Here is a 12,463-nt window from a genome sequence, read left to right as displayed (position 1 = left end):
GAGATTGTATAATCAGATTTGGACATGAGGGACATTTGGGCCAGACTAACACCAAGAAGAGGATTAGAAAGTTTTACTGGTGGCCATCTATGGATCGGCAAATTAATGCTTTAGTCGAAGACTGTTTGACTTGTAACACTAGTGATAAGGTGGTAAAAATTGTGTCTCCCCCTACACAAGAGGTTCCTAGGCCAGATGGTCCATGGTTAAAATTGGCGGTGGATTTTGTGGGACCATTTAACATTTTGCCGAGTAAATATAAATTTGTTTTGGTGGTTGCTGACTACTTTAGTAAATGGTGGGAAGTACACTTTATGGCTGATCCTAACTCCATTGAAGTTATCAAATTTTTTCAAAGTCTATTTGCAAGGGAAGGTTTTCCAAAGGAAATTGTGTCAGACATCGGGGTTCAATTTACTTCTAGAGAAATGGTGAATTTTTTATCACAATCGGGAATTAATCATAGAAGGGTGGCACTTTATCACCCACAGGCAAACGGTTTTATTGAGAGGACTAACCGTATTTTGGTGGAGTGTATTCAGTGGGCAGTTGCATCCAAAATTGATATCAGAGAAGCAGTACAAAGCATGTTGTGGGCTCATCGCACTACACCAAGTAATATAACTGGTTCAAGCCCATTCAAATTATTGAGAGGGCGGGAAGCATCTTTCCATTTATGTCCGGCATAGATGAAAAAATGGGGTTCGGTTCTTAACATGAAGAGAGCTGAATCAATTACTCTGTCTGAATCTGATTGTAGAAGGGAAGGACCTATTGGGAAAAATAATGGTGATAATCAGTTTAAGTTGAATAAGGTGCAGATGTTTGATTCCAAAATCAAAGTGGGTGATTGGGTCAAAATCAAATCACCCCATAATGTACCCCAGGTTTATCCAAGTTCAGCCCTCCGGTGAAAGTAGATGCTGTGGCTAAGAGTGCGGTTAGGGTAAATGGGAAGAATTGGTGGAATCTTTCACGCATTTATAAATTGCCAGAGAAGGTTGTTTCACAGAAGGGTATCAGTCAACTGAAAAATGGAATTGATGACAAGGAAAGTTTGACGGGTAACTGTAAGTTAGAATATGTTTCTCCTAGGAGGAGCAGTAGGATCCGAGTTCTACCTAAACGGATCGATTTATGATTTATTGTTTTGGGTTTTGTCCTTTTTCAATGTCTTCATTAGGTGGCATTATAGGATATGTATTTATGAAATGAATTTATTTTTATTGTTTATCTTTTTATTTTATTTCTTTTTCTGTTTATTGTTATTTTTATGCATCAGTTGATAGTATTTAGGTATATATATGTTTGATTTTAATTATTTAATTGTAGCAAAGAAGGGAGGTATTGTAGTAATCTATCTTCAATGTTCATTATGGTGCATGCTCCCATATTGTCATCCTCTTACCATGGTTACAGAATGTTTATGTAGGAATATTCTCTGTGTGCTCTAGTTTGACAGTTTCCCAGTGGCAGTGGGTTCGAGGCTGCTGCGGTCGCGTGTGGGCTCGGCTGTGAATTTTAATTCTCACTACTTTTTAAAATTGTATTTTCCTGATCTTACCTCGCTGCTGCCTGCCCTCCTTGTTCCTTCCCGCACCCCTAGCCCCGGTCCGGCACGGCTGAGTGCCGATTGTTCCGGAGGGCTGACGGGGTAGCGGGCACCATTTTAGGAGGGGCAGTGGTGTCTTCAAGGCTGCGCACCAGTCATCGCACTCTCAGCCCTTGATAAGCAAAGCCCCATGCGAACGCGCAGCGGACGCGCGCAGCGGGCGTGCTGGTGGCGCGCCAAAGGCAAGCCCGTCTGTGCCCATCCGCGGCCGACCGGGGCTAGGGGCCCCCCACCTTGCCCATTTTTATTCTTACTCCGCTGCACAATTATTTGCACTCCAGGACCACTGGCCTCTTCAAACTGCCACCTGTGCACGGATTAACGAACTTGGCCTGACCCGACCATCTCCCTTCCCCATCGTCCCCGCCCCAGTGCCTCTCCCTCTCCCTTCTTCCCCAGTCCCCCCGGCCCCCTCTTATCCCCCATCCGTCCCCTGTGCCATCACATCTATCAGCCTTCTTACTCAACACGAGATCGGCCGTCAAACATCAGTTAGAACTGTTTGACTTTCTGGACTCTGTCAAGCCGGACTTATTATTCCTGACAGAGACATGGTTTCGCACTGACTCTCTCCCCAGCGTGTTAGCAGCTCTCCCCCCCCCCTATTTTGTCCACCGGGCCGACCGGCCTGAGGGCCGAATAGGCGGTGGGGTTGCACTTATTGCCCGTACGGGCCTCCACTTTCAAGTTATTCCCTTCCACCCTTTACCAGCGGCGGATTGACTGGTCATACGCTCGACCTCCTTCCAGGCTCCTCTAACGTGTGTCCTTGTTTATCGTCCTCCCCAGTCCTGCCCCCGTTTCCTCCCCGCTATTTTGGACCTCTTGGGAACCCTTGCAATTAATAACTCCTCGCTTTTGCTCCTTGGGGATTTTAACTTCTGGCCCAATGATCTAGCCGAAGATGCCGCATCCCGTGATTTCACTGAGCTCCTCCTTAGCTTGAACTTTGTTTCCCAGGTCCACTCTCCCACTCATATTTGCGGCCACACCCTAGATCAAATTTGGACCCTCAATACCTTGGTTTCTGCCCCTATTGTCCAGCCTTGTACATGGTCGAACCATTCCCTGATTTCTTTTTTTTTGGATCTTAGTACTGACACTAATTCTCCCTTCTCCAAACACACTTGGGCGAGAAATTGGAGCCGAGTGGATATTCCTGCCCTCTGCTCCTCTTTATCAGTTTCTGACCCCGACCTGGTTAGCCTTGCGACATCTAGGCAACTGGACGCCTTGAATAGCTGGCTTCTGAGGGCCTGCGATCAAGTAGCCCCTCTGAAGCGCGTCACGGTCAAACGCGCCCATGATGCAAATAAATGGTTCTCTCCCGCCCTCAAGGCAAAAAAACTGCCAGTGCGTCAAGCAGAGCGAGCTTGGAGGCGTACTTATTGCCCTCTCTCGAGACTACGCTATACCGCGACCCTCAACGAATATAAAAGGGACATTCTCCTTGCAAAGACGTCTTACTTTTCAGGGAGAATCCTCGTTGCAGAGAACCAGTCAAAAGAAATATTTGCCACAGTTTGGGAGTTGGCTTCTTCTGATAGGGCCTCCACTAAAATTCCCCCCACTCAACTCTTGTGCAACTCTCTCAACGACTTCTTTATTGAGAAAGTTGCACTCATCAAGGCCAAGATTCCGCCGCCCTCCCCCACCTTCTGTGATCTTCCCTACCACGTCCAGCTTGACCCACTTACCCCTCCTGCAAGAGAAACTTTTTTCTCCCTACTGACCCGCGTCAAATCTGGATCCCCTGCGGACATCGCCCCGGCGTACGTCCTCCGCAAGATTTTTTACTATTTGCCATCTCCCCCCCTCACCTTTTTGAATGATTCTCTTGAACAGGGCACCGTACCAGTCCCTCACAAAGCGGCTACCATTATCCCCATTTTATCGTCCCATCTCCCTTCTCCCTTTTCTGGCCAAAGTCCTTGAGGCCCAAGTCACCCAGGTTCTTGGCGCCTTTGTGGAGGAGAGTGGAGGTCTTGCCTCCCGTCAGGCTGGCTTTCGACCCCGGCACTCCACCGAGAAGGTTGTCATTTCCGTGATGGATGAGCTTAGAGATGGGTTAGATACCAACACTCCCCAGGCCCTCGTTCTTTTAGATCTCTCCGCCGCCTTTGACACGGTTGATCATTCCATCCTTCTTACCCGTGTCAAGGCGGCGGGCATCGGGGGCCTGGCTTTGGCCTGGATTAGCTCCTTTTTAAGAGATCGTACCCAGGCCGTTCATCTCGCCCAATTCTCTGCCCTCCCTCACCCCGTCCAGTGAGGTGTCCCTCAGGGTTCTTCTCTTTCTCCTTTATTATTTAATCTGTATATCTTTCCACTCATTTTTTCACTTCAGCAAATGGAGGTCAACGTGTACAACTATGCCGATGACCTCCAACTTATTTTTCATCTTTCACACTCCCCTGCTAGTATCCTTAACTTTCAATCTGTCATGCTGTTCATCAGTGATTGGATGAACTGCAACCACCTTAAATTAAATCCGGACAAGACTGAACTTGTCGTCACTGGTAGCACTCCCAGTCCTTGGTCTCACAACTTTTGGCCTTCCTCCCTGGGCACTCCCCCCACGCCCTCTTCTTCAGTCAAAACACTTGGGATTTCACTCAATTAACACCTTTCTCCCCATTCTCAGATCAGTTCAGTTGTCTCTTCTTGTTTTTTTGCCCTCCGCACCATAAGGAAAATCTCCCGTTTTTTTTCTTTCCCCGCCCTAAAACTGATCTTGATGGCAATGGTCCTTTCTCAGCTGGACTACGGGAATATAGTGTATAATGGTGCCCCCGCATATGCCTTTTGCCGCCTTCAGTTAGTCCAAAATCAGGCTGCCCGCCTGATTTATGGGCTGCCCAGATTTCATCATACCACTCCCCTACTTAAATCTTTACATTGGTTGCCAATTAAAGAACGGGCCCTTTTTAAGCTGGGCTGCACCACCTTTCAGGCCATGGCGGGGACTGCCCCAGCGTTCATCTCATCCGCCATCAACATTTATTGTCCCACCAGAGAACTTCGTTCCTCTACCAAATTCTTTCTTTCTGTTCCCCGGTTCAAAAAAAGCAAATCAGGGGGTTTGAAATTCGCTGTCCTAGCCCCTACCTTCTGGAATTCCCTCCCCCTCTACATTAGAACGATTCCCTCTTATCTTGAATTCCGTAGGGCTCTTAAGACTTTTCTTTTTGCACATGCTTTTCCACCTCAGTAACTCCTTCGCTCTAGCCCTGGGTTAAGCGTCCTCTAGCGCCATGAAACCGCCTGGCATACGTGCGCTATATACATTTCTGTAAATTCAAATATAAATTCCTGTAAATTCAAATCCTGGGAGCTATTGGTATTGATAGTCAATAAAGTACATCTGACCTACCATTTGAGTGTATATTGAGTCACTTCACCATCTTGACTGACTCACTCACATTATGATCTAGTGCCCCCTCCACACAAAACTGGTTCACTTCCTTCCTTCAAAACAGAACACCAACCCCCACATGCATCAATGTAGGATTTTGCATTTCTTAAATAGCGAAAATTAAGGAATCGCTATTTAGGAAATGCAAAATCCTATGCATCAAGAAATCCTAAAAGTTTTTAGGATTTCTTAATTTTCGGAAATTGCGATTCCTTAATTGCGAATCGCAATTAAGGAATGGCATTACATTGATTCCTATGGGCCTAGAGGCCCATAGGAATCAATGCCATTTTGCATTTTTTTTTTTTTGCACTCGCAATTTGTTGATGCATTGCAAGGGTGCAGAGGGGGGTCCAAAGGACCCCCCCCGCACCCCTGTAATGTATTTTCAAGTGCATGTTTCACACACACATGTCCTAAGGACACGTGTTAATTTGCACTTCCAATTTCAAAATTCGCTACTTTTTACAAATTGATGCATTGCATTTAAGGAATCGCACAAATGCGATTCCTTAATTGCATTTGCATTTTTAAGAAATGCAAAAAATAGCGAATTGTTTAATGCATCCCAAAAACGTATTTAGGAAGTGCAAACGGCCGAATTTACCGATTCGCACCGTTTGCACTTCCTAAATAGGTTGATGCATGTGGGGGAAAGATTCAAGATCAATCAATCTTTATCCAAGTCCACCCCAGTCTCTTTAGGAGTACCCCTCTAAGAGCTTCAATCAACGCAGCTGCTAGACTCATCACAGGCGCCAAAATAAACTGTCACATCTCCCCTGCCCTTCGTGCCGTCAACTGGCTACCTTTTGAGGCCAGAATGCATTTGAAAATCGCCTGTATTACATACAAGCATGACATTAAAAAAAACGGAGATACCTAGCAGAGAAATTGGTGCTCCTGGGTGGTAACAGAACCACCAGTAGCGCCTTTAATCTTCTACTGAAACCACAACGATTTACCAAGGAGAAAACATACAACCATACCTTCTCAGGAATAGCTCCCAAGATCTGGAACGCCTTGCCCCCAGAAACGAGACAGAACCCGTCCGCGGCATTTTTAAAATACAGAAGTGAAATCGATAATCTTGGCCAAATTCACTTGAACTATTTATATAGTTCTGTATATATTTGTTTGTGTGTAATAGGTACCACTTCTGTATCAACATAACCTTTAGTACTTTTATGTATAGGTTTGTCACCTATATTTGTCCGGTAAAGCGCTCTGATACCCGCCAAGGTCTTGTTAACGCTATACAAAACCTTCAAAATAAAAATAAAATAAATACAAATGTGCTCTGCAGCAGTTGCTTTAAAACATTGGCCTCTGGCGTTCAGGCGGAGTGACAATAAATGTTAGTTTATAGTAATACATGTTAATTTATATGAACTACCAGCATAGCCTGCACCTCAAAATGAGGTGTTTCACAGGCGCTTTCATTTTGGCTGCTATTACAAAATGGAATGCCACAGTTTACAGCCCCTTGAGGTCAAAAGAAGCAATTGCGCACTTTAGCATTCCACCCACACACTACAACCAGGGGCGTAACACAGGCCCCCGCAGCCCCCGCGTTGCGGGGGGGCCTCGGGCCCCCTCACTTCATAAAGAAGAAGATTTAAAACACGCCCGGCCTCGCCTCTTAATAAATTAATTGGTGCACTGCACACTGGCACTGCACACAACCTGGGGCGTAACACAGGCCCCCGCAGCGGGGGGGGGGGGCGCTCTAGCCTGAAGCGGGGACCCCTGGCCTCCAGGGGGCCCCTCAGCGAGCCAGCTAACAAGCCTCTCCAAATCTTCTTGGTTGCGCATGCCCACCCCCGGGCCCCAGCCGGGCCTCTTCATAATTAAATAGTGAGCGGTGGCGCGCAGTTGTCTCTGCAGGCACGTCTGCACGTTCTTCAGGGTGGGCCGGGCATTCTGGTGGGGGCCTTGTGACCATTGAGCAGCTCAATTAAAAGTGCGTGTGCAGCGCGGCTTGTGAGGCATCCCAGGACCTGGCCAGCCAGAGACTCCGTGCTGAGAAGAACTATCACTGTGCGGTCGGCGGGCATAATTTAGCCTTGCCCAGGTGCCTACTCCGCAGGCCCGGCTCCAGGAACTTTTAATTGGGTGGGCCAAGGACGCATTTGGGTGGGCCACTGCGGGCTCGATTTGTCGCATATATGTCTAGGCAGGCCTGCTTCAGGGCCTTCCTTTATCTCTTCTTAGTCTTACAAGGCCCAGTAAAACGCACTCTTTTCAAAATCTCTTTCTAAATGTGATCACTCTCAAAAAGTGTTTTTTCTATGTAATGTCCCTTTGATGGGAAGAGGAGGTGTCTGAGGTGGGAGTATCAGGTAAGTGACACTTCTCGGGCTCCCTCTGTGCGAGCCTTCAGTGAGAATCCCTCTTCATTACTACCTCCACCTGACCACGGACTCTTCAACGCACTCCCTTACAAGCTTGATTAGCCACTATTCCTCTCCAGTGCACCTTATCTCACAGATGACCTTGGGCCCCGCCCCATGTCAGGCACCATCTCCCGGTAAAAACTTTAGTAAAATCCCCTTCATACTTAAAACATTGAATAGAGCAATAAATATAATTAGCACGCACTTTAAAGTATGTTCCACAGTGGCCCTTATGGCCCAACTGCCAATTAAATAAACAAAAACAGAAAGGCCATGACAGGGCCGGCTTCAGCGCTGATGCAAAAGTCTTTTTTGGCGCTGCACCAAAAACCTCTTTCTCCATAAACACCTTTACTACCACCTTCCAACAGCGTACCTCATCCATCCATGCCCCCCCTATTGACCTCTTCCTTGGATTCCCTCACTGCCACACGCCACAAGTGCCCCTCATCTCCCCATAGCCCCTCCCCTTTATGAGCTCCTCCCCGGATTCCCTCACTGCCACCCTCCCCCAGTGCCCCTCGTCTCTCTGTAGCCCCTCCCCCTCATGACCTCCTCCTCAGACTCCCTCACTACCACCCTACATCAGTGCCCCTCATCTCTCCCTAGCTCCCCCCTCCACCCCATGACCTCTTCCTCGGATTCCCTCACTGGCACCCTCCACCAGTGCCTCTCATCTCTCTGTAGCCCCTCCCCCTCATGACCTCCTCCTCAGACTCCCTTACTACCACCCTCCACCAGTGCCCCTCATGTTTACGTATCCTCTCTCTCATATGCATTTAATTTGTTGTATAGTGCTGCTCATATCAATGTAGTGTGTGTCAGTACTTTACACAACGCACACACTTACAGAGACAATGAATCATACAAGTATGTAGATCAGTCTACAGGGAATGTCATTGTCTCTGTAAGTGTGTGAGGATTACAAGGTGTAGGAATCACGTGTCATCCATTCTGGTGGGCAGTATATTTTAAGGGGGTTTGGTCTGGGGAAACACAACCGTAGGATTTAAAGAGTATTCCATGGGGGTCAGCTTTACTGATAAAAATGTAGATCTGCCCAAACATACTCATTTTAGCAACATTAGAATAATGAAAGACTGGGGAAGTTCTAACTATATCACAAAACCAAAAAAGCGAAGTTCTAATTATACCATTCATGTTTGTTTGCAGCTCTTTGGTGGCAGTTCATTGTTCACTGCCTTTTGTTAGGATTTTAACTTCTGAAGTAACACAAGGATCTCTGTGACAGAGGCAGTAACCCACTGAGCTATCCACATAAAAATACAGTGCGTCTGCATTTAAAAAATAATAACAGACAAATGATTGCTCTAAAGCAGGATCATTAATCACCAACTTTATCTGGGCATTTTGTATTGTTTTATTGTTGACCAGCATCGGCTACGATGAAATTATAAAAACTGTTTAAATGAAGCACATACGAAGTATGTGTCCTGCTGGGCCTGTGCAGATTTTAAAAATAATTTGTTTTGTAACACATTCTCTTACCTACTCCATTAGTCATACTCTGTGTCACAGCCTGATGTGATAAGCAGCTGCAGGGGTCAGGGGGTGACTAGGAATAGACAGACCACTTTTCCCCTGCGCTGCATAGAAAAAGAAATATCAACGCAGCAGGACGTAGGCAAAGGTTATCAAAGGTTACCGGTGTCCAAGAAAGGATTTGTTCCCTTTCAACATGCAGAGATGAAGGGGTGAAAAAAGTAAACAAAGCCTCGTTAACATGTTAATGGTCTTTAAAGACCTGTTAAGTACTTTGGTGCGGCTGCGATAATCTTAAACTGTCTGTCTGTGTGTGCGCCCGGGAAGCTGTCTCCCCGGGCTGACACACACGACCTGTGCGTTGCACGCCTGCCTTCAAGCCCTCACTGCGAGGGCCAAGGCTCCTGTTTGGGTGAGCCAGGCTCATCTTTGGGTGGGCCGGGCCCACCCGGCCCACCCTCTAGAACCGGGCCTGCTACTCCGAAGAAGTTTGCCGACTTTCAGACTGATGTTACACGTAAGTTGGTTTTCGAAATTCAATTAATGGACTGCGTTTGGAAACAAGTAGCTGAGCAACAAAGACAGTCTGAAATGTCAGGTAATCCTTCTGGGCTTTCTGTGCCTATATATTGCCCAGTACATCAGGTTACACACTTCCTCTTGCCCTTGTGCATTACACCGAATACCGGGAAAGGGTGAGAAGTTTTCTACTAAAACGTTCGCATTAAAATAAAATCAAGCGAACCTGGCAAATTATAGCCGTTTAAAAAAAAAAAGATTAGTGTTTTGTTTTCGTGTTTTAACAGATAGTTTAAACAGATAATTGCAGTCTCTTAGCATGTCAGGGCGGGGCCTGGGGCCTGAGGGATGAGGGTCTGAGTCCAGTGAGGGTCAGGGCGGGGCCTGGGGTCTGAGGGATGAGGGTCTGAGTCCAGTGAGGGTCAGGGTGGGGCTAGGCCTGGGGTCTGAGGGATGAGGGTCTGAGTCCAGTGAGGGTCAGGGTGGGGCTAGGCCTGGGTCTGAGGGATGTGAGGTCTGAGTCCAGTGAGGGTCAGAACGGGACCTGGGGTCTGAGGGATGAGAGGCCTGAGTCCAATGAGGGTCAGGGTGGGGCTAGGCCTGGGGTCTGAGGGATGAGAGGTCTGAGTCCAGTGAGGGTCAGGGCGGGGCCTGGGGTCTGAGGGATGAGAGATCTGAGTCCAGTGAGGGTCAGGGCGGAGCCTGGGGTCTGAGGGATGAGGGTCTGAGTCCAGTGAGGGTCAGGGTGGGGCTAGGCCTGGGGTCTGAGGGATGAGGGTGTGAGTCCAGTGAGGGTCAGGGTGGGGCCTGGGGTCTGAGGGATGTGAGGTCTGAGTCCAGTGAGGGTCAGAACGGGACCTGGGGTCTGAGGGATGAGAGGTCTGAGTCCAATGAGGGCCAGGGTGGGGCTAGGCCTGGGGTCTGAGGGATGAGAGGTCTGAGTCCAGTGAGGGTTAGGGTGGGGCTAGGCCTGGTGTCTGAGGGATGAGAGGTCTGAGTCCAGTAAGGGTCAGGGCGGGGCCTGGGGTCTGAGGGATGAGGGTCTGAGTCCAGTGAGGGTCAGGGCCGGGCTTGGGGTCTGGCTAAGGGATGAGGGCTCTGAGTCCAGTGAGGGTCAGGGTGGGGCTAGGCCAGGGGTCTTGCTGAGGGATGAGAGGTCTGAGTCCAGTGAGGGTCAGGGCGGGGCCTGAGGCCTGAGGGATGAGAGGTCTGAGTCCAGTGAGGGTCAGGGCGGGGCCTGGGGTCTGAGGGATGAGGGTCTGAGTCCAGTGAGGGTCAGGGTGGGGCCTGAGGGATGAGGGTCTGAGTCCAGTGAGGGTCAGGGTGGGGCTAGGCCAGGGGTCTTGCTGAGGGTTGAGAGGTCTGAGTCCAGTGAGGGTCAGGGCGGGGTCTGAGAGATGAGAGGTCTGAGTCCAGTGAGGGTCAGGGTGGGGCTAGGCCGGGGGTCTGGCTGAGGGATAAGAGGTCGGAGTCCAGTGAGGGTCAGGGCGGGGCTTGGGGTCCGAGTCCAGTGAGGGTCAGGGCGGGGGGCGGGGTCTGGCTGAGAGATGAGGGTCCGAGTCCAGTGAGGGTCAGGGCGGGGCTTGGGGTCTGGATGAGGGGTCTGAGTCCAGTGAGGGTCAGGGCGGGGCTTGGGGTTTGGATGAGGGGTCTGAGTCCAGTGAGGGTCAGGGCGGGGGTCGGGGTCTGGCTGAGAGATGAGGGTCTGAGTCCAGTGAGGGTCAGGGCGGGGCTTGGGGTCTGGCTGATGGATAAGGGGTCTGAGTACAGTGAGGGTCAGGGCGGGGCTAGGCCTGGGGTCTGTGGTATGAGAGGTCTGAGTCCAGTGAGGGTCAGGGTGGGGCTAGGCCGGGGGTCTGGCTGAGGGATGAGAGGTCTGAGTCCAGTGAGGGTCAGGGCGGGGCTTGGGGTCCGAGTCCAGTGAGGGTCAGGGCGGGGGTCGGTGTCTGGCTGAGAGATGAGGGTCCGAGTCCAGTGAAGGTCAGGGCGGGGCGTGGGGTCTGGCTGATGGATGAGGGGTCTGAGTCCAGTGAGGGTCAGGGTGGGGCTAGGCCCTGGGGTTCTGGCTGAGGGATCTGAGTCCAGTGAGGGTCAGGGCGGGGCTAGGCCTGGGGTCTGGCTGATGGATGAGGGTCTGAGTCCAGTGAGGGTCAGAACGGGACCTGGGGTCTGAGGGATTAGGGTCTGAGTCCAGTGAGGGTCAGGGTGGGGCTAGGCCTGGGGTCTGAGGGATGAGAGGTCTGAGTCCAGTGAGGGTCAGAACGGGACCTGGGGTCTGAGGGATGAGAGGTCTGAGTCCAATGAGGGTCAGGGTGGGGCTAGGCCTGGGGTCTGAGGGATGAGAGGTCTGAGTCCAGTGAGGGTTAGGGTGGGGCTAGGCCTGGGGTCTGAGGGATGAGAGGTCTGAGTCCAGTGAGGGTCAGGGCGGGGCCTGGGGTCTGAGGGATGAGGGTCTGAGTCCAGTGAGGGTCAGGGCCGGGCTTGGGGTCTGAGGGGTGAGGGTCTGAGTCCAGTGAGGGTCAGGGCGGGGCCTGAGGCCTGAGGGATGAGAGGTCTGAGTCCAGTGAGGGTCAGGGTGGGGCCTGGGGTCTGAGGGATGAGGGTCTGAGTCCAGTGAGGGTCAGAACGGGACCTGGGGTCTGAGGGATGAGAGGTCTGAGTCCAGTGAGGGTCAGGGCGGGGCTTGGGGTCTGGCTAAGGGATGAGGGCTCTGAGTCCAGTGAGGGTCAGGGTGGGGCTAGGCCAGGGGTCTTGCTGAGGGATGAGAGGTCTGAGTCCAGTGAGGGTCAGGGCGGGGCCTGAGGCCTGAGGGATGAGAGGTCTGAGTCCAGTGAGGGTCAGGGTAGGGCCTGGGGTCTGAGGGATGAGGGTCTGAGTCCAGTGAGGGTCAGGGTGGGGCCTGAGGGATGAGGGTCTGAGTCCAGTGAGGGTCAGGGCGGGGCTTGGGGTCTGGCTAAGGGATGAGGGCTCTGAGTCCAGTGAGGGTCAGGGTGGGGCTAGGCCAGGGGTCTTGCTGAG

Source organism: Lissotriton helveticus, chromosome 5_1, assembly GCF_964261635.1.
Source record: "Lissotriton helveticus chromosome 5_1, aLisHel1.1, whole genome shotgun sequence".
Taxonomy (NCBI): Eukaryota; Metazoa; Chordata; class Amphibia; order Caudata; family Salamandridae; genus Lissotriton; species Lissotriton helveticus.
Note: the sequence above shows the minus strand (reverse complement) of the source record.